Here is a 24,020-nt window from a genome sequence, read left to right on the forward strand (position 1 = left end):
CGAGTAGGTACTCAAGTACTCTATGTCAACACAGAACCAATTTTCTCCTCGGTCCACTGGGTCTCTATTGGGGAGGAAGGGTGGGTCCTTTAATTTATGATCATCGGGTAAGTATATTCAAAAATTTATTTTACTAATGAAAAATGTTATTTTCATTAGTAAAATAAATTTTTGAATATACTTACCCGATAATCATGTAGCTGTCAACTCCGTTGCCCGACAGAATTCTACGGAAGGGATACGCCAGCGATCGCTATACAAGAGGGGGGTGTACTCACAAGCGCCACCTGTGGCCAGGTACTGCAGTACTTCTTGTTGACACCACCTCAATTTTTCCTCGGTCCACTGGTTCTATGGGGAGGAAGGGTGGGTCAATTAAATCATGATTATCGGGTAAGTATATTAAAAAATTTATTTTACTAATGAAAATAACATTTTTCAATATTAATCTTACCCGATAATCATGTAGCTGATTCACACCCAGGGAGGTGGGTGAAAACCAGTGTACATGTATATCAAGAAGCTAAGTATCCCGTATTTCATATTATCAGTTATTCAAAATAACAATGAAATTCTAAGTACCTGGTAAGGAAGTCGACTTGAGCCATTACTCTGCCTTAAATAAGTTCGTCTTCCTTACTGAGCGCAGCGTTCCTCTTAGGAGGCTGAATAACTCTAAGGTGCTGAAGTATCAAGGGCTGCAACCCATACTAAAGGACCTCATCACAACCTTTAACCTCGGCGCTTCTCAAGAAAGAATTGACCACCCGCCAAATCAACAAGGATGTGGAAATCAACAAGGATGTGGAAGGCTTCTTAGCCGACCGTACAACCCATAAAAAGTATTCAAGAGAAAGGTTAAAAGGTTATGGGATTATGGGAATGTAGTGGCTGAGCCCTCGCCTACTACTGCATTCGTTGCTACGAATGGTCCCAGGGTGTAGCAGTACTCGTAAAGAGACTGGACATCTTTGAGATAGAATGATGCGAACACTGACTTGCTTCTCCAATAGGTTGCATCCATAACACTCTGCAGAGAACGGTTCTGTTTGAAGGCCACTGAAGTAGCCACAGCTCCCACTTCATGTGTCCTTACCTTCAGCAAAGCAAGGTCTTCTTCCTTCAGATGAGAATGTGCTTCCCTAATCAGAAGCCTGAATAGTAAGAAACTGAGTTCTTAGACCTTGGAAAAGAAGGTTTCTTGATAGCACACCATAAGGCTTCTGATTGTCCTCGTAAAGGTTAAGACCTTTTTAGATAGTACCTAAGAGCTCTAACTGGGCAAAGTACTCTCTCCAGTTCATTCCCCACCAAGTTGGACAGGCTTGGGATCTCGAACGACTTAGGCCAAGGACGTGAAGGAAGCTCGTTTAGCAAAAACCGAGCTGCAAGGAACATGTAGCCGTTTCAGATGTGAAAACAATGATCCTGCTGAAGGCGTGGATCTCACTTACTCTTTTAGCTGTTGTCAAGCACACGAGGAAAAGTTTTTAATGTGAGGTCCTAAAAAGAGGCTGATTGGAGAGGTTCAAATCTTGATGACATAAGGAACCTTAGGACCACGTCTAGATTCCAGCCTGGAGTGGACAACCGACGTTCCTTTGAGGTCTCAAAAGACCTAGGGAGGTCCTGTAGATCTTTGTTGGTGGAAAGATCCAAGCCTCTGTGGCGGAAAACCGCTGCCAACATACTTCTGTAACCCTTGATCGTAGGAGCTGAAAGGGATCTTACTTTCCTTAGATGTAACAGGAAGTCAGCAATCTGGGTTACAGTGGTACTGGTTGAGGAAACTGCATTGGTCTTGTACCAGCTACGGAAGACTTCCCCTTGAGACTGATAGATTCTGAGAGTGGATGTTCTCCTTGCTCTGGCAATCGCTCTGGCTGCCTCCTTCGAAAAGCCCCTAGCTCTTGAAAGTCTTTCGAAAGTCTGAAGGCAGTCAGACGAAGAGCGTGGAGGTTTGGGTGTACCTTCTTTACGTGAGGTTGACGTAGAAGGTTCACTCCTAGAGGAAGAGTCCTGGGAATGTCGACCAGCCATTGCAGTACCTCTATGAACCATTCTCTCGCGGGCCAGAGTGGAGCCAACCAACGTCAGCCGTGTCCCTTTGCGAGAGGAGAACTTCTGAAGTACCCTGTTGACAATCTTGAACGGCGGGAATGCATACAGGTCGAGATGGGACCAATCCAGCAGAAAAGCATCCACGTGAACTGCTGCTGGGTCTGGAATCGGAGAACAATACAACAGGAGTCTCTAGGTTATCGAGGTAGCGAACAGATCTATGGTTGGCTGACCCCACAGGGCCCAAAGTCTGCTGCAAACATTCTTGTGAAGGGTCCACTTCGTGGGGATGACCTGACCCTTCCGGCTGAGGCGATCTGCCATGACATTCATACCGCCCTGAATGAACCTCGTTACCAGCGTGAGCTTTCGATCTTTAGACCAGATGAGGAGGTCCCTTGCGATCTAGAACAACTTCCACGAAAGAGTCCCTCCCTGCTTGAAGATGTAAGCCAGGGCTGTGGTGTTGTCAGAGTCCACCTCCACCACCTTGTTAAGCTGGAGGGACTTGAAGTTTATCAAGGCCAGAAGAACCGCCAACAACTCCTTGCAATTGATGTGAAGTGTCCTTTGCTCCTGATTCCATGTTCCCGAGCATTCCTGTCCGTCCAAAGTCGCACCCCAGCCCGTGTCTGATGCGTCCGAGAGGAGACGGCGGTCGGGTTTCTGAACAGCCAAAGGTAGACTTCCTTGAGAAGAAAGCTGTTCTTACACCACGCGAGAGAAGACCTCCTCTCTTCGGAAACAGGAACTGAGACCGTCTCTAGCGTCATGTCCTTTATCCAGTGAGCAGCTAGATGATACTGAAGGGGGGGGAGGTGGAGTCTCCCTAACACGATGAACAGGGCCAGCGATGAAAGTGTCCCTGTTAGACTCATCCACTACCTGACTGAGCATCGGTTCCTTCTCAGCATGCTCTGGATGCATTCTAGGGCTTGGAAGATCCTTGGGGCCGACGGAAAAGCCCGAAAAGCTCGACTCTGAAGATCCATACCCAGGTAGACAATGGTCTGGGATGGGACGAGCTGAGACTCCTCAAAATTGACCAGGAGGCCCAGTTCCTTGGTCAGATCCATAGTCCATCTGAGAATCTCCAGACAGCGACGACTTGTGGGAGCTCTTAAAAGCCAGTCGTCTGACGGAGCCGGACACAAGATCATGGTACTGCTGCACAGTCTGTGAACTGTCAACCATGGGGAAGCGAGGAAGTACAGTGACAACCCGAAGCTGTCTAGACTGTCTGGGTCGTACAGACAACTCCTTATCGGGTTGCTGAGGTTGCCGCACTGCGTCACAATAAGTCCCTTCTGCTGGTTGTTGAACGTCTTCCCAGTGACACACTGACTCCGAAAACAAAAAATCCTCTAACAAGGACTAAGCTTGGACTGCATGTCTTGCAACACAGCTCAAGGTCTATGGGAGCAGGTGTGGTAACAGACGGGGTTAGCGACTGAAGTGGAACCATTACCTTCCCTGGAAGCATGTTATGCTTAAATAAAAGTCCATAGGAGGCTACGCAGCTAAAGGCTCCTCTCCAAATGACAGAGTCCTCAAGGGAATATCAGAAGGAGGGAGAAAAGCACTTTCTCATCTACAGGGACCATATCCAAGAAAAGCTAAGTTCTCTCAGTGAGGGTTTCACTGGTGCAAAAGCAGCAGACTAGAAGGCAACGTTATGAAACTGCTTGACAGTCTAGTGAGTTGGCAACAACCAAAGATGTGTGACTGAGAAGCATGCGGTAAGGTATGCAGAGCATGCTGTATGCAGAGCATGCTGTATGTAGAGCATGCTGTAAGGTAAGCAGAGCATGTTGCATGGCGTGTAACATTTCTCAGAAATTCCATGACCAGTGCTAGAATGAGTAATATCGCATTACTGTCTTTTGTTGATGAATTTGATAGCCGGCATGATAATCGTAGAATTAAGCTGCACTAAATGTACTATAATCTACTTCACCTCAGGAAAGGGAAACTCGCCCTGTTGGCAACACTGCATTACTTCATGCATGCTTGCATGGGGTTTTAATAACAACATAATATTTATCTTACATTCATAACTCATGATTCATTTTTGTTTTGAAGATATTTTTGCCATATTTTGCGATTTTGTTAAAAATATATTGCAAGGAATACATATATATTTTTTTATTTAAGTAATACGAATAACCTCCATTATCATAATGTTTGTGTAGGCATACATGTATATGATTACAAATGCAAGTTATGAAAGTATTGAGGTGTTATTATTGTCATTTGTTATTTCAAAGTTGAATGGGAAGAGGCTCAAGTTGAGGAGAAAGTGGCAGAAGCATGCGTTGAGGTGGCTGACTCATAGCATGAGGTTCCTGCCTCAAGAGTTGCGCTTGCCTCAAGGGTTGAGGTGGCTGCGCAGAGAGGGGCTCTTGACTCACGAGTTGAGGTTCTTGAGGTGTGAGCTGCGAGAGTTGAGATAGCGGCTGCGCAGAACGCAGTTCCTGTCTCACGAGTTGAGGTTCCTGAGGAGCTAGCCTCAAGAGTTGAGGCTCTCGCCTTGAGGAAAGTGAGGTAGCAGCTGCGAGAGCTGAGGTGGCTGCCTCAAGGATGGTAGAGGTTGTCGTACCTCAAGAGGTTGTTGCCTCGAAGATGGTCTAACTGCAAGAAAATCTTGCCTCAAGGCATAAGACTCCTGCTCCCATTGTTGAGGTTGCCTTAAGGAAGGTTAAGGTTGCTGCACAACGCTGGTAACTGGCAACTCCGAACGCGGTAAGGTAGCTTGAGGAACCTCAACTTCGTACGCCTGGCAGACTGGACTGCGGTGAGGCGGAGCGCTCGCAGGAGGAGGTGTAACCTTCTCAGCCTGAAACTCACGCATTAAGACCGCAAGCTGCGACTGCATGGACTGCAGCAAAGTCATCTTGGGATCAACAGACGATAAGGTCTGTTGAGGCAAAGCCTTAATAGAAGATGAGGTCTGTTGAGGCATCGCCTTACCTCTCTTAGGAGGTGTGCAGTCACCTGATGAATGCGGAGAGTCAGAGCTAACCCAAAGACTGCATCCGGGTTGTTGAACTCTAGAGGTCTGGACTTTACGTTAAGAGGTCTTGAGACCTGAGTCCAGCGTTTTCTCCCCGAAATTTCTTCTGCAGACGAGCAAAATAAGGGCTCAATCGTCTGCGGGTGGGAGTGACGGTCTCTGTAAGACACGCCCGCAACCACCGAGGATACTTCTGTGCGCCGATCAAGGCCTGCCGAACCCTTTTGCCCTTCGACATTGCTTCTCCCCTGGGCTTGGGAGCTTGCAAGAGGTCCCGGACTGGGAGGACGACTGGCACGCACAGAAGTACCCTCACGCACAACACTGACACACTTGCGCTAATCACTTATCACTTTTGATTTTCTGTTTGCACTTATTTCACTGAACTCGAAACTTTAAGTGGTTTGTGCCTGAAACACGCAATTCTATCCTTCCTTAAAAGTTAGTAATTGCGAAAACAGAATTACAATGTAACAGAAAAATCTAATGAAAGAAAAATAATTCAGTGGCTGGAAAGAGACTAAACACTAGATCAAATAAACTACGTTTAAAATCTCTCACCGCATAAAGCTTGAGAACAAGAATAAAACTCTAGAAACGTTTACCTTCTTCCCCTAAAGAGACTAGGGAGAAGAGCAAAAACGATAACAACGTTACTCGCTTGAACGAAACGTTTAGCCTCCTCTCTCTCCCTCCGTCTCTATCTCTCTCTCTCTCTCTCTCTCTTGACTTAGAACCTGAGAGAAGAGCCCAATCATATATATCGTTAAAACATATTATTGTTAAAGGAAAAAAACTGAAAGATTTCCCAAATAAAAAGTTCCTTTATTAGAATTAAAACCATTAAGCTAAGAAAGAATGAACAAAACGCTAGAAACGGTTTACTCTTACTGCAACGTGACACCGTGAAAATTCTCTCTCTATCGTAACGATAGAGCGCAAGTTGAACGTTCTGAACGTCAACAACTGCAGAGACAAAACAAAACGTTAGTTCCACTTTGAAACAGTACGAGACTATCAAAGAAATTCTTTCAAAAACATTAAAATAGCATAATATGTTAACAGGTAAAACCGAAATGACGGGCTCAATGTTAATTAACTTCGGTACAAGAAAAGACCGCCTCCTATTAGGAAAGGTCGAATATAAACAAATATAAAAATTAATTTTAATAAGTTTATAAAAAAGGAAGTTAATCGAAGAGGCCTATAAAAGGCGGAGAGATATAAAATAAATCTATAACTTTTGTTAAGCAAAATTAAGAAAGAGAGTCTATACTCTCTTAGACACCAACACTTCCGTCTAAGGGAAGGGTCGGCCATTTAAAGGTGAAAGAGAGTTCATACTCTCTTCGTCACCATAATTAATCAAATTAATTCCAAAAGCTAGCTAAGCTAATAATAAAACTTCCTGAATAGCGAAAGCTGAAATCTTAGAGCAATACTTCACCAAAAACCGTGAACAAGACTCCAAAATTATAAGCGTATCCATGAACGTCTTGCCGGAAGCACGACAGAGGAAAAATTGAGGTGGTGTCAACAAGAAGTACTGCAGTACCTGGCCACAGGTGGCGCTTGTGAGTACACCCCCCTCTTGTATAGCGATCGCTGGCGTATCCCTTCCGTAGAATTCTGTCGGGCAACGGAGTTGACAGCTACATGATTATCGGGTAAGATTAATATTGAAAATAACATTTTTCAATATTAAACTTACCCGATGATCATATAGCTGATTCACACCCAGGGGGGTGGGTAGAGACCAGCATATATGTTAACCTTAAGAGCTAAGTATTCCGTATTTCATTTTAGCAGTTATTCAAAATAACAAACATAAAATTAATAAGTACCTGGTAAGGAAGTCGACTTGAACAATTACTCTGCCTTTTTAAGTACGTCTTCCTTACTGAGCCTCGCGATCCTCACAGGATGCTGAGCGACTCCTAGGAGCTGAAGTATGAAGGGCTGCAACCCATACTAAAGGACCTCATCACAACCTCTAATCTAGGCGCTTCTCAAGAAAGAATTTGACCACCCGCCAAATCAACCAGGATGCGAAAGGCTTCTTAGCCTTCCGGACAACCCAAAAAACAACAATAAAAAGCATTTCAAGAGAAAGATTAAAAAAGGTTATGGGATTATGGGAATGTAGTGGCTGAGCCCTCACCCACTACTGCACTCGCTGCTACGAATGGTCCCAGGGTGTAGCAGTTCTCGTAAAGAGACTGGACATCTTTAAGGTAAAATGATGCGAACACTGACTTGCTTCTCCAATAGGTTGCATCCATTACACTCTGCAGAGATCTGTTTTGTTTGAAGGCCACTGAAGTTGCGACAGCTCTAACTTCATGTGTCCTTACCTTCAGCAAAGCATGGTCCTCCTCATTCAGATGGGAATGAGCTTCTCGAATTAAAAGTCTGATATAATAAGAAACTGCATTCTTCGACATCGGTAAAGAAGGTTTCTTAATGGCACACCATAAAGCTTCTGATTGTCCACGTAATGGCTTAGTCCGTTTCAAATAGTACTTAAGAGCTCTTACTGGGCATAGTACTCTTTCTTGTTCATTTCCAACCAAACTAGCAAGGCTTGGAATTTCGAACGATTTGGGCCAAGGACGAGAAGGAAGTTCGTTTTTCGCTAAAAAACCAAGCTGTAAGGAACATGTAGCCGTTTCAGATGTAAATCCAATGTTCCTGCTGAAGGCGTGTATCTCACTGACTCTTTTAGCTGTAGCTAAGCAGACGAGGAAAAGAGTCTTCAAAGTGAGATCTTTAAAAGAGGCTGATTGAAGTGGCTCGAACCTTGCTGACATAAGGAATCTTAGTACCACGTCTAAGTTCCAACCTGGTGTGGCCAACTGACGCTCCTTCGTGGTCTCGAAAGACTTAAGGAGGTCCTGTAGATCTTTGTTGTTAGACAGATCTAAGCCTCTGTGACGGAAGACTGCTGCCAACATGCTTCTGTAACCCTTGATCGTGGGAGCTGAAAGGGATCTTTCCTTCCTTAGGTATAACAGGAAGTCAGCTATCTGAGTTACAGAGGTACTGGTTGAGGATACTGATTTGGACTTGCACCAACTTCGGAAGACTTCCCACTTCGACTGGTAGACTTTGAGAGTGGATGTCCTCCTAGCTCTAGCAATCGCTCTGGCTGCCTCCTTCGAAAAGCCTCTAGCTCTCGAGAGTCTTTCGATAGTCTGAAGGCAGTCAGACGAAGAGCGTGGAGGCTTGGGTGTACCTTCTTTACATGCGGCTGACGCAGAAGGTCCACTCTTAGAGGAAGTGTTCTGGGAACGTCTACTAGCCATTGCAGTACCTCGGTGAACCATTCTCTCGCGGGCCAGAGGGGAGCAACCAACGTCAACCGTGTCTCTTCATGAGAGGCGAACTTCTGCAGTACTCTGTTGACAATCTTGAACGGGGGGAACGCATAAAGGTCTAGATGGGACCAATCCAGAAGAAAGGCATCTATGTGAACTGCTGCTGGGTCCGGAATCGGTGAACAATAATTTGGGAGCCTCTTGGTCATCGAGGTTGCGAACAGATCTATGGTGGGTTGGCCCCACAATGCCCATAGTTTGTTGCATACATTCTTGTGAAGGGTCCACTCTGTTGGGATGATTTGACCCTTCCGGCTGAGGCGGTCTGCCATGACATTCATGTCGCCTTGAATGAACCTCGTTACAAGGGATATGTTTCGATCTCTTGACCAGGTGAGGAGGTCCCTTGCGATCTCGTACAACTTCATCGAATGAGTCCCTCCTTGCTTGGAGATGTACGCCAGTGCTGTGGTGTTGTCGGAGTTCACCTCCACCACCTTGCCTAGAAGGAGGGACTTGAAGCTTCTCAAGGCCAGATGAACTGCCAGTAGCTCCTTGCAGTTGATGTGTAACTCGCTTTGAACCGCATTCCACGTGCCCGAGCATTCCCGACCGTCCAACGTCGCACCCCAGCCCGTGTCCGATGCGTCCGAGAAGAGAAGGTGGTCGGGGGTCTGAACAGCCAGTGGCAGACCCTCCCTGAGGAGAATGTTGTTCTTCCACCAAGACAGAGACGACTTCATCTTCTCGGAAATAGGAACTGAGACCGCTTCTAGCGTCTTGTCCTTTCTCCAGTGAGCAGCTAAGTGAAATTGAAGGGGGCGAAGGTGGAGTCTCCCTAACGCGATGAACTGGTCCAGTGATGAAAGCGTCCCTATCAGACTCATCCACTGCCTGACTGAACACCGGTCCTTCTTCAGCATGGACTGGATGCATTCTTGGGCTTGACTGATTCTGGGGGCCGACGGAAAAGCCCGAAAAGCTTGACTCTGAATCTCCATTCCTAGGTAAACTATAGTTTGGGATGGGACGAGTTGGGACTTTTCTATATTGACCAGGAGACCCAATTCCTTGGTCAGATCTAGAGTCCACTGTAGATTCTCCAGACAGCGACGACTTGACGCAGCTCTTAAAAGCCAGTCGTCCAAATAGAGGGAGGCTCTGATGTTTGCTAAATGCAGGAATTTGGCAATATTCCTCATCAGTTTGGTAAAAACTAGCGGTGCCGTGCTTAGGCCAAAGCACAGGGCTTGGAACTGGTATACGACCTTCCCGAAAACGAACCTTAGAAAAGGTTGGGAATCTGGGTGGATGGGGACGTGAAAGTACGCGTCCTTTAGGTCTAACGAGACCATCCAGTCTTCCTTCCTGACCGATGCTAGAACCGACTTTGTCGTCTCCATGGTGAACGTCTGCTTTGTGACAAAGACATTCAGAGAACTGACGTCCAGCACCGGTCTCCACCCTCCTGTCTTCTTCGGCACTAAGAAGAGGCGGTTGTAGAAGCCCGGGGATTGATGGTCCCGGACTATGACTACCGCTCCCTTTTGTAGTAAGAGAGACACCTCTTGCTGTAAAGCTAGCCTCTTTTCCTCCTCTCTGTACCTGGGAGAGAGGTTGATGGGAGTCGTTGCTAGAGGGGGCTTGCGCAAGAATGGAATCTTGTACCCCTCCCTGAGTAACTTCACAGACTGTACATCTGCGCCCCTGTTCTCCCAGGCCTGCCAGTAGTTCTTGAGCCTGGCTCCCACTGCTGTCTGAAGAAGGTGGCAGTCAGACTCTGCCTCTAGAGGACTTGGAACCCTTCTTCTTGCTCCCACGTAGATGTCCGGCACGAGCACCTCCTCTGCTGGAGGCTCTGCCACGAAAGGGCGGAATGAACCTTGACGCTGGAGTGTCCATCCTAGGTCTAGGTACGGAGGGCAAAGGGGTGACTTTGCGTGCGGATGACGCCACCAGGTCATGGGTGTCTTTCTGGATCAAGGAGGCAGCAATCTCCTTGATCAACTCTTCAGGGAAGAGACACTTCGAGAGTGGAGCAAACATCAGCTCCGACTTTTGACATGGGGTGACTCCAGCTGACAAGAAGGAGCAAAGGTGATCTCGCTTCTTGAGTACCCCAGACACGAAAGAAGCCGCAAGCTCACTAGACCCATCCCTAATGGCTTTGTCCATGCAGGACATGATGAGCATGGAAGTTTCCTTATCAGAAGGGGAGGTCTTCCTGCTCAATGCTCCCAAACACCAGTCCAGGAAGTTAAAGACCTCGAAAGCGCGGAAAACTCCCTTCATAAGATGGTCCATGTCCGAAGGGGTCCAGCAAATCTTGGAGCGTCTCATAGCCAGCCTGCGGGGAGAGTCTACCAGACTTGAGAAGTCGCCCTGGGCAGAGGCAGGAACTCCCAAGCCGAGAACTTCTCCCGTGGCATACCAGACGCTAGATCTGGAAGCAAGCTTGACCGGGGGAAACATGAAGGATGTCTTCCCCATTTGCTTCTTGGACTGCAACCACTCTCCCAGAACTCTTAAAGCTCTCTTGGACGAGCGAGCGAGTACGAGCTTCGTAAAGGCAGGAGCTGCTGACTGCATGCCTAAAGCGAACTCAGAGGGAGGCGAGCGTGGTGCTGCAGACACAAACTGGTCTGGATATAAATCCTTAAAGAGAGCAAGCACTTTCCTAAAGTCTAAGGACGGAGGCGTGGTCTTGGGTTCTTCGATGTCCGAGTGTTGGTCGTCAAGATGTGCAGCTTCGTCATCATCAGAGATACCATCGTCTGAATGTTGAGGAGGAAGAGGCAACGGAGTGGGCTGGACGGCTGAGTCCGGCAGCACGGGTGCATGCGTGGCTGCACTGGACCCAACATCATGCCACTGTTGGTCAGTCTGAGAACTGGCAACAACCAAAGCTGAGTGGGTGCGCAAAGAGTCTACTCCCGACTGTGGAAGGATAGCGGAGACCACCGTGGGTTGCGGAGGCTGACGCACCGCGTCAAAACACGGCAGCCTAACTCCACCCTCCTGTTGTTGTGGTAGCTCACGCATGGCAACGGAGTGCTCCGTGCGTCTGTGAGCGTCAGCATGCGTCTGGCAGGGTCGACTGCGCATGGGTGGAGGAGCTCTCACAGCCGGAGTGTGGGAGCAGGCAGCCTCAGCGTCTGCTGGGCGCACAACCGTGGCAGGTTGTAGGCTAACGGGTGCAGCGTCAACCTTCTCCGCAGCCGGAGTGTGGGAGCAGGCAGCCTCAGCGTGAGCTGGGCGCACAACCGTGGCAGGTTGTTTCTCCGCACGAAACTCCTGCATAACCGCAGCTAACTGAGTCTGCATAGACTGCAGTAAAGACCACTTAGGGTCTACAAAAGCGGCAACAGACGGAGCTACTGTCCGTTGCGGAGTTATTGCCTGTTGCGGTACCACTTTGCCTCTCTTGGGAGGTGTGCAGTCGTCGGAGGACTGCAGCGAGTCCGAACTGACCCAGTGGCTACACCTGGGCCGTTGGACTAGCTCGGAAGGGACCTTACGCTTAAGAGGCCGTGAGACCTTGGTCCATCGTTTCTGTCTAGAAACCTCTTCCGCAGACGAGGACAAAATGGGCTCACTCGTCTTCTTGTGGGTGGGACGATCTCGGTAAGATACGTCCGAAACCACGGAGGGTACGTCTGTACGCTGATTAAAGCCTGTCGAACCCTTTGGTCGTACGACATTGCTTCTCCCCTGGGCTTGGGAGCTTGCAAGAGGTCCCGGACTGGGAGGACGACAGGCACGAACAGACGCACCCTCATGCGTAACACTGACACTTTTCACTGCACTGACACTCACTTCACTTCCCACTGCACTTTTACCTTTCAACTCTCTGACGTCAGCCATGAGTTGATTGCGGTCATTAGCCAATGACTCGACTCTCTCACCTAGAGCCTGAATGGCACGCATCATATCCGCCATTGAAGGTTGATGAGAGCTAGCAGGGGGGTCGGGTGCAACCACTACAGGGGAAGGAATAGGTTGAGGGGCATGGGGAGAGGAAAAATCAATTGAGCGAGACGAACTCCTCCTGATCCTATCCTTCTCTAGCCTACGTGCATATTTCAGGAATTCTTGAAACCCGAATTCCGAAAGCCCAGCGCATTCCTCACATCGATCTTCCAATTGACAGGCTTTACCCCTACAATTGGAACAAACGGTGTGCGGATCGATAGAGGCCTTCGGAAGACGCCTTGAACAGTCCCTAGCGCTACATTTCCTGTACTTGGGGACTTGAGAAGGGTCAGACATCTTGAATTAGGCAAAGGGGGGAATTCAAAATCTATCCAAGTCGTCAACAAATAATCCAAATCCAAAAAAGAATGCAAGGAAGTATTGAAGATAACTTCTGCACAGCGATAGCTAATAACTAGAGATGAATACTTCACCAAATAACGTGAAAATCAATCCAGAAAACAAGAGCGTATTCAGTAGGTCTTGCCGGTGGCACGACAGAGAGAAAATTGGTTCTGTGTTGACATAGAGTACTTGAGTACCTACTCGACAGATGGCGCTGTTGATGTACACCCCCACCTGTATAGCGATCGCTGGCGTATTCCGCCCGTAGGTTTTTTCTGTCGGGCAGCAGAGCTGACAGCTATATGATCATCGGGTAAGTTTAATATTGAAAATCGAATTTTGATCAAATTCATTTCAGTACTGCTACACTCGCCTGATATCCATAAAGCTTATCTCTCTCAAAGCTAGATTTAATTCACCCTAAAACTGGAAATTTCCTGTTTTCTTTCCTTGCAATAGGCTTGGACTTCTATTACAGTATTGAGACAGTCTGGCAGTTAGTGACAATAACCTCAGCTTGGGTACGATGCAGATTCTTTGACTTTTTAGTCTTAAAAGTCAAAACTGAGAATAATAGATATTATTATTAAAATCAATTTTATTTTTAATCCATCCATCCATATACCAAAGCACTTCCCCCAATTTTGGGGGGTAGCCGACATCAACAAAGAAACAAAACAAAAAGGGGACTACTCTCTACGTTCCTCCAGCCTAACCAGGGACTCAGCCGAGTTCAGCTGGTACTGCTAGGGTGCCACAGCCCAACCTCCCACAATTCCACCACAGATGAAGCTTCATAATGCTGAATCCCCTACTGCTGCTACCTCCGCGGTCATCTAAGGCACCGGAGGAAGCAGCAGGGCCTACCGGAACTGCGTCACAATCGCTCGCCATTCATTCCTATTTCTAGCACGCTCTCTTGCCTCTCTCACATCTATCCTCCTATCACCCAGAGCTTTCTTCACACCATCCATCCACCCAAACCTTGGCCTTCCTCTTGTACTTCTCCCATCAACTCTTGCATTCATCACCTTCTTTAGCAGACAGCCATTTTTAATACACTCAAGATATTCATAACTCTCACTCCTACGCTGATGGAGGTGGGTCAGGGAAGGAAAGAAATGGAAAATGTACAGTCCTAAATTGACAAATTTGGAGATAATTTGTATTTTTCCCTAACTAATCAAAAATGGAGTTATTTATGTGGATTATCTTCCAGCGTAGCTGAAAGGTAGCCATTAGACTTTCATTGCGAGGTGGCAAGCCTGCCTAACTGCTTGAGCGGGTAGGCTGGGGGTGGCTGATGGGTACCCAGCCACCTCTATATATACTCTCGCAGCAGTGAGAGACGTCACTTTTGATTCAGGCATGACTTCTGGGGGACAGGTGATGGCAGGCCGATTTATATGAATAACTCCAGGTTTGTATTAGTTGGGGAAAAATAAAAACTATCTCTGAATTTGTCATTTGTTCCCCTACTAAAAAACTTTCCGTTATTTATGCGGATGACCCACTCGTAGGTGGGTGGAAGTCCTAGATCTGGCATGGACATTGACCTGGTTTTACCTAGTACAGTACTGTATATGACTGTGGTCTAGGGAAAACTTTGACAAAGTGAGTATAATAGTGGCCTGTCCAATGCAGTGTAATAGAGGTTGTTGTCATGTATGAACACCTTCTGAGTTTATGTAGGAAAACAAGACTTATCCCATTTCTCCCTCGCAGAAAGCAATGGGGACGTGGACAGTATAAAAATTTTATAACTTATAGTAGACTACACAAGGGAAGTGATAATTTCCTGCAGAGGTTGAAGCCAGCTTGCAGAGGGACCTTTGGTGCTCTACCCCAAGGGAGGGAAAGATGAAGAAAGGAAAGCCAGACATTCTTCTCATTCATCCCAGTCTTAACCCAGGTAATCAATGCCCTCAACCAACTGCTACTAGTCCATCAAGGAGCCTGAGGTATCTTAAACCAATTGTTGAGCAGCCACCACAGGACCGATAGTGAACGTATAGTCTCTCCTGTGGGTCACGTCTTTTAAATAATGGGCTGTGAAGGTGGTCTGTCTCTTCCACACGCCTGCTTGAAGTACTTGCAACACGGAGAAGTTGCATTTGAATGCCCAGGAAGTGCTGATTCCTGTGACATCATGGGCTCTAAGTCGACGAGCCTGAGGAAGATCGGGAGCCAAGGCTCTTTCAATTACTTGGCGAATCAAGGAGGAAATTGTTCTATGTGATCCTTCTCTTTGCCCTAGTCTATGGTCCAGCACCCCTGGGTTTTGAGCCTTAGCAATAAACTAAGGGACTAAGTGTCACTTACCCCCATCCCCTTGAATGGGCGATGTCATACGAGAGGCCATGTAGTTCACCGATTCTCTTTGCCAAGGCTAAAGCAAGCAGGAATGCCGTCTTCAAAGTGAGATCTTCTTCTTCCTGGGATGTTGTACATCCGTTGGAGATAAAAGTCGTCTCTGCTAGAGAACTGGCTTAAAAGGCGAGTTCCTTAACTGTTTCTGGAGAGCGGGCAACCTTGGTGCCTTTGCTTTACTTATCATAGGACCTAGTCATAACCTCTCTACCTTTTCAATCGCCTTCATTACATCCAAGGGCAGGAAAATGGAGGGGAAATTTACTATCTCTGAATTTCTTAGGGCTAACGCATCTCTGGGGGACAGCTGTGTAGAGTATCTGGCCAAGACAGCATCGGGCCTCTTTAGAATGCAATTACCCCACAGGAATACGTTCTGATGCAGAAGGAATTCTTAAGATTTTGGCTCCAGTTATGGATAATTCCTAAAATTGTTCCCGAACATGCTCATTCTTAAGGTCTTCTGTTACTGCAAAGCGGGCGACTGCCCCAGATCAGCGGTTTAGCCATGAGCAGGCTTGGATTGTGGACATAGCCGCTACCTCCATGTTAGCCATTTTAAACCCCCAAACAATGGATGGGAGATTAGTTAGTTTCTCTGCTGGTACCAATGGAACCAGGTTAGCCACATTAGCATTAATGGTAAGTGGACTTGATAAGTGCCAGCGTATACGTATAAACGTCTCTGGCATGACAGGTAAAAGTGGTAGTTTCAAGGACCTATTGGCTCTAGGCAAAGTTTTCTCACGCTGAAACTTGTGTATTCAGAGTTTACCGTAGCTTTAGTCGGATTAGAAAGCCCCACATTGAACCTGTGTCTGGGGCTTTGAGACTGTGTAAAGAGTCAACAGCGCACCGTCTATTAGCGGTTTGCGCATCGAGGTGACAAATCCAATTCATCCAAACGACAGATGAGGCTCTTAATCCTAATAAAGTGCAAGGCTTCTGAGCCTGACATTGGACCTCAAGGAGAGGTACATGGCAATGCTAATGCTCGCTCGCACATTGAGGTTCTCCGGAGTCATTCATTGTGATAATGTCATAATTCAGTTGTTCCGTTTAAATGGCTGCAGAGTTCTTAAATCTTCCTCAAATGTCCTTTCTTTCCCTTGTATCATTCATATTGTAATGGGAATAGGGGGCAGAGAAGGAACGGGAGGAGTCCAACTCACTCTTGTTATAAGAATGTTTGTCTTTAGCAACTGAGTGCGAGGCAGAGGAATTGAAGTCTCTTTCAGAGCTCAATTTACAAGGCAAGAAGGCATTCTCAAAACTCTGCCACCTAGAACGCCTATGGAGCAGGCCACGTCTACGTCGTCTACTGAAAGTTCCTTCATCTGTGCCAGATGGGGGGTTGACTCTTGGGAAGGTGGGAAACATTCTTTGCCCCTTACATTTATTTTGTACCTGCAATGAATTATCTGAAATAAAGTTGTGTTACGTAGAACGTGTGGTTTTAGCATCATGAACATTAGGCCAGGAGCTAGTGTGCTGTTAGTCATGACAATTAATCGATTTGCTATTATCATTGGATAAAACTTATCGGCATAAGTCGAGGATTTGTCATATTTCCTAGCAAAAAGTTTATCAAACTCCTTGGGATTTTTTAAATAATGGGTGATGACCTACCATGCCCTCTGGAGTGTGTATTTCATAAACTGTTATAGGCCCGAGCTTTATCATTATTAAGTTGCAAAGGAATACTCTCAAGTCAAATGATGCTTAGGGGTGAAAACTTTTTTAGACCTGTTAGTCTGCCCAAGATGCGGAGTTGCCTCAAGTGTTGGGATAGTGGCGGGTGCAGTAACGCCATCACGCTTAGATACAGTGGGCGTCCAGACTAGGTATAATGAACGTTCAGCCTAGCTGAATTGTTAAAAGCTGAAATTCTGGGTAAAGTAGGATTTGTTATACTCAACTTCCCAGCGTTATTAGACTTGGAAGGAGATACAGTACCGTACTTGTTTAGAGAAGCTTGGCGTTACCAAGTCTTGGGAGGGGGGAACACAGCCGAAAAGGTCCGACTACTCTCATAATAAAAGAGATGATATGTCCATTGATGAGTCCTGGGAACTCTTATGAGATCTCTGCCGATGATCTTGTGGGAATTAAATTTTAAAACCTTCTCTTCTTCGCAAACCTTATGACGTTCAGTTTCCACAGGATTATAACTAATGGAAGAGTTAACCATAAAAAGATCTAAATTTCTCATAACCATAGTCTCTATAATCCTGCTCTTAATGTAGTACGTACCTTAAATTTATACAATTTCCCATTGAAATATAACCACTAGCTAACTTGGTGACTCTACATCTTTTACCATAAATTGCAGCCTATTGTAAACTAACTTGGCTTAAATATTGGAGAACATCATTACCTATAAAGCCAAGCAATTTTATGTTTTCAACCTTGACCCAGGAAAATCTGGGGAAACATGCAAGTTATCATCATCCATACCCTCAATGATAAGTCATCAATTTAGGTTAAACAGTCTTCCATGGCAAATAAACACCATAATCTGTGTCCATTGGGAAAGATCAGATCTACAACCTAATTAAAACCCTCTTTTGCAATTATAAGCAAACCAAAGGAACATACTAATAGGGCCAATTATACTACATTGTGTACCATATCTAGCAAGAAGTAACACCTAGCAGATCTTTTACCACTAGTGACTGGCAGATATAATTGAAACTAAAATATCCAAATAATTCACCATACTAAATACTTTATTTTCAGAACCACACAAGTTTTTGATAAGATAAGATTACATATGGCTACATGATTTTCAGCCTTGTTTCAAAGAAAATATTTGTAAGGCAGTGCTGCTTTTAAACCTGGTCACGTGTTAGATTTATGATTGGCATTCAAACAACTATAACGCAATCCTACAGATGAAACCTTAGCTTTCCTAGCTTCCAAACTACTGTAACTACAACATTTATATGTTGAATGTCCAGCAGTTTGGAAAAATTTGCATTTGTAATTCTGGATCATCTAAGGATATTCAAATGATTTATTTTTGACAGCAACAATCTTACTAATATCATTAGGTTTTAATTTAAAGTTATCCTTAAAGAGATTAATAAAGGTATCCCTCTGAGGTTTGAATTTAACCCCCTTGGTCCTTTAAACATAAACCTATCTTCAACCTTATTATAATTTTCTGATATTTATCAACTAGCTGATTGAAATCAGGATAATTAGTGTTTATTTCCCTTGATAGTTAAATACGGAAATGAGGTAATTTATTAATAACCACCTTACTAAATGGAATAAGTCCAGCCAGAATTATATGAAGTCAAGTTTAATCCCACACCCTTTAAATTTGAAACCTTGCTCCTAATTAACCTAACCAAAGACTCAACGTCCTTAAACTGGGCGATTTCAGGTGCACAAAGTACATAATTCAACATCTTATTTATAATCAAGTCCTCTAAAAAGTTAGTATCTGGCCAATCAAAAGCTCTCCAATAACTATCATCCCTAATAGGAATATTTTCAATTAGGCCTACACAAAGAGCCTCACCAGACAAGTAACTTTTCAAATAGATAAGGTTTTTGTGCTCCAGTAAGATTGGGCATGCCAGCCAAATTATCATTATTATTAAAAATGCTATTTTCATTATAAAATAAATTTTTGAACATACTTAACCGGTAGTTATATATATAGCTTTAATCATATATAACTACCGGGTAAGTCTTATGTTTAAAAAGTGTATTTTCATTATAAAATAAATTTTTGAATATACTTACCCAGTAGTTATATATAATTAAAGCTATACAGTATATATAACTACCGGGTAAGTCTTATGTTTTAAAACTAAGCTACAACCCTAGTTGGAAAAGCAGGGGCTCCAACAGGGAAAAATAGCCCAGTGGGAAAATGAAACAAGGAAATAAACATACAAGAGAAGTTATGAACAATTAAAATAAAAATAAAAATAAAATATATTAAGAACTGTAACAACATTAAAGTAGATCTTTCATATATAAACGATAAAAAGAGGAAAAGAAACAAGATAGAATAGCATAACCTAATAATAATAATAATAATAATAATAAAAAGGTGTACTCTCAAGCAAGAGAACTAACCCAAGACAGTGAAAGACCATGGTACAGAAGCTATTATCATTATTACTACTATTATTACTATTATTATTATTATTGTTGTTGTTACAAGATAACTATAATCCTAGTTGAAAAATCTTGATACTATAAGCCATATTACCTAGGCCAGTGGCCAGACTATTCAGTAGTGCATTAAGTAGGCAAAGGAAAAAAAATTAGCATTCTAAACTTTTATAGTAAATCTTCAGAAGCATGCCGCATTGGATATTAAAAAATATAATTATCTAGATAATAAGTGCACGCGAAAGGCTATATAAAAGTATAGTAATTTGTGAGAGATTGAACGGGGTTGAAATAAAGGAGCTTGATAATTTTTACCTTGAATTTTTCCCAAGTCGGACTCGGGAGAGATGAATCCTCTACGCTAATGTTTGCTTTTTACTGAGCACTTTACCTCACTTTCTGACACAGACAAGCAGTTCTAATAACATTATTATCTGAGCTATGACAGCATTGTAATACATTAGAAAAGTTAGAAAACCAAAGACAAGAAGAAAGTCTTCCTAAAACAAAAAAACTTGTGCACACCCAGACCCTGATCAGCGCCATCTGTTGCCAATGCGCACCACTAAAGCGGACAAATGCTCACAGAAATTCAAGTGACGTTCATGTCTTCCCTTTATAGTCTGGTCGAAAACCAAGTTCAACGTCGTATCTATGAGTTTCACTAGGATTTCAACGGAATAATAAAGTTGCCTGTCTAGTGTCCACTGATAACTTTAACTGAATACTTCAAATAATGGAGAAAAAAACGACATTTAGTCTAGCATTATTGTAGCTATGACAGAGGAAATGGTTGGGCATTATGGCGTTAGTTCTTAGACCAATTTCCTATGGATTGTTTCTAGTGCAATGTGGATTGCAGTGAATTTTCATTTATCTACAGTTGTGATTGAATATGCCAGCAAAGACATAATTTAATTCTTAAGCAAAAACGTTGCTGTGTTGTGGAGCTTTTTGTAGGATCGACTACTTCAGGAATGTCTTTAGGTATTATCGTTCGGTTAATACACGATACTTTAATTACTAGCTAAACCGGAATTCGCTATAAGAAATGGAGGAGTGCTCATTAATTTGGTATTTTTCTCTATGATTAATGGGGGCTGGAAAATAATAATTGGTTATTGATTATGTTGAAAACGCCCAGTGTTCAGTATATACCTATTGTTGCTCCCGTAAAAGTAAAATATACCGCTTGCAAGAACATAACAGTAGTGTCATAACTTTGCGTGTAATAACAGAGGAGCAAAAACCACGATAAGTTTATAAATATATTTCCAAAATAATGACCCACGGGTCTGGCGATCGCAGTTCATCATGTACAGCTTGCCAAAACATAAAAGCAATGATATAATGTCAATTTTGCAAGCCACGGCGGTGCAAAAAAAAAAAAAAAAAAAAAAAAAGAAAATCATTGGAAGGAAGTGATGTGAATTATAGACAATTAATATTTATGATACTTAGAATAAGGAAAGGACACCAAACTAAAGTTTAAAAAGAAGGTTTTCGAAAATGGATTGGACACCTGATAGTCATGTACAAACTGTCAGGGGTCAAATCGTGAAATATTTTGATAAAATTACGCAACTGAGTTAAAATAAGGAAAGGAAACCAACAATAAACCATATAGTTTTCCAACTAATTATTTTGTGTTTATTGTGCATTTCTAACAAGTAATATTACTTGAAAAAACTTTTTTTTCTACATTTTCCCACCCAAAACTACCGATTCTCAACTGCCCCCCCCCCCCACACACAGACTTGTAGGGGGGTAATGAGTTTAAGACGACTTTACCAAGAAAATATGGTCAGATTCATGAAAAACACAACCTAAAATGAAGTATTATAATTTATGCAAAATAGTGATGTGGCTTCTTTGGAATTACCGCTAAGGCTGCCAGGCTACCACCATCCGAAGAACAAACTCATTTAGGTCCCTAGGTCGGTTTATGACCTCAGATGGAAGGATGGAGCCCGAGATACAGAAAATATCCAATTATAATAAAAAAAAAAAGTATGTACTCTGTACCAGCTATTACAAAACTAATATCCCAAGAAAAGTGAATATTAAATTGCATGACTCAATTCTTAAACACAACTTCTGCCCGAGATAAACAGCAGAGTAGCTAAACAGTAAAAATTTAGGTGCTATGTACCAGCTACTACAAAACAGAAATATCCCACGAAAAGTGAAAATTAAATTGTAAGTCAATTGTTAATAACAGTTGTGAGACGGGATTCGACGGAGGCTGAAATGCATGTTTTGCGTCTAATTTATCATCTTCTTTGTCTGCATCTTTTCCCACTTTTAAGACATAACTAAAAGACATATTATACAATACTAATATCAGAGAAGGATTGTGTGTGGAATCGATGATTCTTCAAACTGAAAAGAGCCAATTGAAATGGTTTGGGCACATCTGCAGAATGCCAAAATATCGAGAAAAAAAATTATTGGGATTTCGGAGGGAAAGATACGAAGAGGGAGACCAAGAAGTAGGTGGATGAATAGCATCAATAATTTTTAAATTTGTTGCAAATAATTCCATTGAAGTTGCATGAATCTGTCAGTATCGAATGGATTGGATAAAAGTCAAGAATTTCACTAACGGCCGGTTAGGTGAGCATAAGCACTACTTGTTTACTTGTTTTGGGTTTAAATCCAACCCGCCACTGAAGTCGAGTGAACTACTTCTCGGGCGGGTCCATATCAATCATCTACCGAAACATTTTCATTATAACTTATACAATTCTTTGATTGTAGCATCTTCCAAATCATATGATCTTGTGAAAAGTAATGTCTTTAGTTTCTTCTTAAATTCAATTGCTCCCTTTAGGTCCTTCATTTCAGTTGGCAGTTTATTATAATGTCTAGGCGCACAGTAGCTAAACGCTTAAAATCATACAAGGACTAACAAACGCTAACTCCACCAAACGAAAGTAAACAGGTTACATAAAACAAAATCAATAAAGCCATTTCCCATAGATCAAGACATGAAAATAATTAAAACAGACTATATTAAATTACGACTATGAACTGCCATTAATGACGAGATACTAGAAAAGAAAGAAAACTAGGAACAAACAAACGTACGGATCGAACAGTTCGAAGAACTTGTTGTCGAACGGTTCGAAGAGGGGGGAGTCAGCCACAAGAGAACAGACTTTCTTCGAACCGTTCAACGAACGTGTTTGACAACCAAATACCTCGTTTACACGTTCGACCATCACTTCAAACACTTGTCTTCGAACAGCGTTCGATGAACCGTTCGGCCGTGTGAACCCGCCCTAAGAAAGATTAGTTCACCAAACCAAACTATTAACAGAACTCCCCAGGCACTGGTTGCTTGATTGATTGCCCAGCCTTTTGCTGGACACGGGCTCTTGCGTTGGCAGCCCGTCAGGAGCACTGGATGATTCGGAAGACCCAGGCCTACATGACTGAGGGCTATGAAGCGTGAAGTAAGAGATGATGAATGGAGAAGTATTGATTTAAAAGAGCTAGATAAAGACGACTGGCGAAATCTATTATTATTATTATTTGCCAAGCTACACCCCTAGTTGGAAAAGCAGGATGCTATAAGCCCAGGGGCTCCTACAGGCCCTTTGCATTAATAGGCGTAGATGATAAACAAAACAACAAATTCGACTAGTGAGTCAGCCTTTTATTCATAATGAGCTATCAAAATTAATAAAAATAATAATGGCGGAAATTTATCAAAGACCTTCAAAACAAATCTACATGACAGGTCAAGCATAAAGCCACCGAACACGTTAGTTGATTAATTCTCGATAATACTTCGCCTATGTAAATAACACAATGCATTTCAATGATTTAATATCTGAGATAATATACCACTTTCTTACCTGCAAATGTCTGCTCTGGAACCTCTTCAGTTTAGACTGGTTCGAGAATTGATGTTCACTTAAATTTATCACATTCGCACTAAGTTCTCACAAGTTATCACTACGGTATCTTCGAGATGACTGACTCAGGGTTACCAGGTTTTCCAAATGAGAAAAGGCCAACGTCTCATCAACTGCAGCTTTAAAAGGCCAACCTAAAAGTAGAAAAAGGCCAAAAATATAGCATTTAAGGCTAACCAATTTCAAAACGGCCAAATTCAGGTATCTAGCTCAAAAAAAGGACAAATTTGGAGTTTTTTGGCCCGAAAAAAGGCCAACCTGGCAACCCTGGACTGACTGACCATTTCCACTTTCCAGTTTCCAGACTCTAACTCGAACAATCAAACCAATAGAACGACTACATCATATGGACGCTGTTCATAATGAAAGTCGTAGTAAAGGGAAACTATGCTGGATTATTAATAGGAACCACATTTACCATTACAGTTGCACAAAACAGCATATCAGGGAGGGATATTACTTTAAAATTTACGATAAACGATTACTACGGTGTTCGTGTTTATGCATGACCTTGGCTTCAGTAATCAGCAAAAGTTATAACTACAGCAATATAACCAAAGGAAGAAATACACTGATAGGAGAGAAAGGTTACGAAATATGAATAATAAGACAGACCAATTTTTGCAACAACAATGCTCAGAACTTAAGATAATAATATGAATATCGAAGATTGCTAAGACAAACGCCAACAAAATACGATACAGAACAAAAGTAACCGCTAGTTAAAACTAGAGTAGTTAAAACCATCGTAACCTACCGATATTATAACAGGATCTAAAGGTCTTCCTAAGAAGAAATTTATATTTTCATTATGATGTTTATGGCGCATTTATCCACAATAGGCACATGACAAAATTAATTAAGTTACTAAATGATATTTTCAAT

The 24,020-nt window shown here is 43.4% G+C and overlaps 1 protein-coding gene across 2 annotated transcripts in view; it reads right to left on the reverse strand.

Annotated features, from left to right (window-relative positions):
- LOC137641395 (uncharacterized) overlaps nucleotides 1-23,214 on the reverse strand; it is an 89,959-nt gene extending 66,745 nt beyond the window's left edge. The window contains exon 1 of one of the 2 annotated variants that reach the window (XM_068373915.1): nucleotides 23,076-23,214. The gene's annotated coding sequence lies outside the window, so the exon portion shown is untranslated. Of the gene's footprint in view, nucleotides 1-19,527; nucleotides 19,704-23,075 lie in introns of those variants that run through there. The other variant, XM_068373917.1, reaches the window with a different exon arrangement.
- Nucleotides 23,215-24,020: the final 806 nt, after the last annotated feature.

Source organism: Palaemon carinicauda, chromosome 5 (assembly GCF_036898095.1).
Source record: "Palaemon carinicauda isolate YSFRI2023 chromosome 5, ASM3689809v2, whole genome shotgun sequence".
Lineage (NCBI taxonomy): Eukaryota > Metazoa > Arthropoda > Malacostraca > Decapoda > Palaemonidae > Palaemon > Palaemon carinicauda.